The 4,418-nt window shown below is 35.8% G+C and overlaps 1 protein-coding gene across 1 annotated transcript in view; it reads right to left on the bottom strand.

Moving 5' to 3' along the window:
• LOC101985497 (interferon-activable protein 205-B-like) overlaps positions 1-4,418 on the bottom strand; it is a 41,870-nt gene that overhangs the window by 28,975 nt on the left and 8,477 nt on the right. The window lies entirely within an intron of this gene.

Below are 4,418 nucleotides of genomic sequence, written 5' to 3'. Positions count from 1 at the left end.
TTTTTTTCCTTTTCTCAATAAAAAAAAAAAGAAAAAAATATATCAGTATGTTTATAAGGCAAGGGTGATAGGGAAACTCTATCAACCAATCATATCTAGTTAGGGCATGGCTACCTGGGTCTTTGTGTGGTGCCTGCTGGACAGATAGGATGTCGGACCTCCCACTCTTGTAGCATGAGTTTCCCCTTTTTAACCATTAAAATATAACTGTTATTCTTGAGCTGGTCTGGTTATTTATCTTACTGACCTAATTTGCAACACTTGGGGCCCAAATGTGGGGCCGCTACAGTTCAGCAGCCCCACACCCCTTGTGCATACTGCCACTGCAGACATAGACAACACCCTCAGCTTCCCTCAGCTCTGCGCCCTGTGCCCCATGCCCCGTTACTGCACACTCATAAATGGGTAAAACAGGACTGTCATATCCTGCCAAGACGGGGTAAGATAGTTTTGAAAAGTTGTTTGCCTTTGAAAATGGTATGTCAGTTATGTTAGGCGGTAGCCAAAGTTGGTTGCTCCAACATTGCAAATGAGACTTTGTGTGATTGCCCAGGTAGTCAGTTGTCTCTGTCATTTGTTGCACAATTTAGAAGTTTCTCGATTGCACTTCCTGTTTACTCAGGTAATATTGCTTCCCTTCTCAGATCTTTGATGAGTTGAAGATTAGATAATTGTAGTTACCTTCCTCATGATTTAGCCAAGCTTAATTTCAATGCATTAGTTAGATTCCTTGCAATAGAATGTTTAGTAAAACTCTTGTTATGCGTTCCTTGCTTAATATTGTTTATTGTTTCTAATTTTATATTTGGTATCTGTTCCTATTGTATATAGTTGTATTGGGTTTGGATCGATCTTGTTTAGACAAAATGGGGAGATGATGGGGAAACTCTATCAACCAATCACATCTAGTTAGGATGTGGCTATCTGGGGCCAGGTAGAAAAACTGGGAGGAACCAGGTACGCGCTCTCTCTGTGTGGTGCCCACTGGACAGATAGGATGTCGGACCTCCCACTCTTGTAGCGTGAGTTTCCCCTTTTTAACCATTAAAATATAACTGTTATTCTCGAGCTGGTCTGGTAATTTATCTTACCGACATAATTCACAACACAAGGGAGTATCAGTTTATATGCTGATTTCTATATCTCAAAATATTGAAAATTATAATATTTTGTTTATTATTTTGGGTTCTTTGTAAAGACAAAGTGTAGTTTTGAATTTAAAATGCAGAGGAACTACTGGGCAAATGCAGTAAAGAATCTAGAAAGTTGCTTTGGGACAAAAGTGAGAAGTAAATAAGTGGAGAAAGGATGTTTATTCAAGCATGTTTTGAATAAACTATTTAAAAATAGTTTTGATGGCACAAATTCCATATTCATATTGAAGTAAATACCATTTCACATCTTAAAAATAAGAAAAACCAGGTCATAGAATAAAAAGAAAAAAAAAACTAGACTATAAACTTTCTAAAGAGAGCAAAGGATGCAATCTTATGGCTTTGTGTCTGGAAAAGACTTCTCAGGAAAATAAAACAAGACGTTTTATTGAAAGTGTTCAAAGGAGACTGAAGTAAGCTGTTTGCACTCCACCAGCAGTGGGTGGCTGTTTCCCTTATTACTATACATCCTCACCAGTGTGAGCTGTCACTTATTCTACTGATCTTCAGTGGGGCTTAAGATAAAATCTCAAAATAGTTTTGGTTTGCATTTTCCTGAGGGTTACTAAAGTTGAACACTCTTTTAAAGGTTTTTCAGTCACTTGACTTTCCTTTTGTGAGAATTGTCTGTTTAGATCTCACTTTGCAGACCAGTCTGTCCTCAAATTCACATAGATTTGCCTGCCTCTGCCTCCTGAGTACTAGGTGGCATATACCACCCTGCCCAATTTGCACCCTATTTTTTAATTGATTTACTCATTTGATTGATCTTCTGGTGTTTTGAGTACCTTATATATTTGATATTAGGTCTCTATCAGATGTGTAGTTGGTAATACTTTTTTCTCATTCTGTATACTGCTTCCTTGTCTGAAGGATGGTGTCCTTTGCAATGCAGAAGCTTTGCAATTTCATGATGTCCCTTTTATTAATTGCTGATCCTTAGTGCCTGTGCTAACACTGTTCTGTTCAGAATGATTTTCTTTATAGGACTTCATACATCCAAAAATAAGGTCAACAACTGACTAATGAGACCTCATAAAACTTCAATTTGTGTACAGTAAAGAGAACAGTCAATGGAGAGAAGAAACAGCCCCCAGAATGAGAGAGAACCTAATGATTCTATAGAAGTTCTAATCAGAAGATTGAACTCAATGTTGACAAAATTCTGTGTATTCCATCCTATGTGTCCAACAGAGCACAAATGCACCACCAGTATCTAGCAGTTAACCCATAAACTGAAAAAACTACATACAACATTTTGTAATGATATCCCTTTAAAAAATTTATTTTTTTCACACTAGAGAAATTAAATTCAAGTATTATTTTCATAGAAAAAGAGAGCAATGAGGAAATTTACAAATGAAAATACATAATCATAAATCAAATAGCAAGACATTTAAATGCTTGAATGTACTCCTAAATCTGTTCCGTATTTCTTGTTGCTTGGTGTCTCTATTTTAAAAGCTGTCCACCGTTAAAAACACTGAATTGATCTTGTGGGTAGCCACTTCTTCTCCATCTTCTGTGGGTTTTTTTTTTTCAAGTCTTGGTAGCCTTGAAAGAGATAGTGAGAGATATTATAAGATTCTAGTCACTGGAACTAAAGCACTCTTTATATTTCTCTTTATATTTCATCTATCCTTGTCTCTTGCCCTCAATGGCCTTCTATGATCTTTTGCCCTCTCAAAGGCTGTTGATCTTCTCTGCTTCACCTTCTTCATCGTATTGCCTTATTTTGAGCCACCCCTTTCCAACTATGTGGTTCTTGAAGAGATGGCTTTTCACACTCAACGTGACTTTCTTTTGTGTCAGGGAATTATAACAAAAATGAAAAGTATTGGTTTACCTTTCCAAAACATGGGTTGGAGCAGAAAAACAAAACCAAATTACATGAAGTTCTGATTTTCTTCACTACTCTGGGATATCAGGTATAGTTGGAACTCATGAATTCTTGTATTCTTAAAGATGGAACAATTAATGTTTATATCCCTGTGTCAGAATGTAGCAACATTTGCATTTTGACTGTTATATCTGGAGCATACCTTCTGCTAAAGTCATCTCTAGCTTATTAATGTAGTTATTTTCAGAGAGCTCCTTGCTCTTTTGTATCTGGAATGATCTATGTTGACCCCATTCCTCTTTAAATTTCTGTATCTATGTTTCATCTCTTTCATTTTATCTTGCCCTTTCATTTTGTTTATCTTAATTTATAGTATTGTTTACCTATCCCTTCATTGTCCTGTGATTCATAACTGCCTTCAGTGATCTGTATAATCACCTTGTATAAGAATCTGCATTCAGTGCCAGGTAGCACAGGTAGATTTCAGTTCCACCGTGCACGTTGTCTGTGATTATTACTGATTATCTGTGAAATGAAAATAATTATTATCTCTCTATTGTTGCTTAAAGTCCCAACACAAAGTAAGTACTCAGTATGTGTTCTCTATTTGTATGGATGTAAATTTCCTCAAGGGAGTTTAACATCATCATCAATCTGGCCATGCTTCAAACCCCTAGGTGTTGTTCTTATTTTTAGTGTTGGTACCAGCACCATTTATTCTGCTTTTCAGTGTTATCTCTGAATAGCTTTTGGATATTCTTTGAACCCACTTTTTTCTCTTACCACCATTACCAAGCTGGTTGTAAAATAATAAGGGTTTATCTTCTTAAATATTAGTCATTTCTATCACTTAAAGTCCCATTTATCTTTTCCCTGCCTAATAAAATTATAAAATAGATTCTGTGATGTCTTGATAAAGTAGCTGCCTGATTTCCAAAATCATTCTCAATAGCCTTTAAATGTTTTAGTGCTGTAAATCTATGGTGACTTTCAAACTGCTGGAGATTTCATAAGCAACTTGCAATGTTTCTGAATATTTAACACAAATATTTAATACAAAGTGTATAATAGTACATAGTTGTGTCTAACTAAGATTTCTACCTCCAAGGCAAGTTTCTCCGCGACACAAATTTTCAAGACAAGTACAAAATTCTTTTTTACTTATGTGTCAAAGTTATCAAGAATTCAAACTCAGAAAATCTTTCAATATTTACTTTATCCACCATGAATGGTTCTTACTTCCTTATTTCTGACAATGCTACATTTATTTGACCATTTAAACAGCCCTTTAGTGTCATGTTCTCAGAGTCTCTGTCTTTCATATGTAGAAGAATTAATAGTGGTGAGCCATACATTGATATATTTTCATGCCGTTTCTATTTCTTAGCTCTCTCTCTCTCTCTCTCTCTCTCTCTCTCTCTCTC

This window comes from Microtus ochrogaster, unplaced genomic scaffold, assembly GCF_000317375.1.
Source record: "Microtus ochrogaster isolate Prairie Vole_2 unplaced genomic scaffold, MicOch1.0 UNK35, whole genome shotgun sequence".
NCBI lineage: Eukaryota > Metazoa > Chordata > Mammalia > Rodentia > Cricetidae > Microtus > Microtus ochrogaster.
Note: the sequence above shows the minus strand (reverse complement) of the source record. Positions and strands in the feature narration are given on the sequence as shown.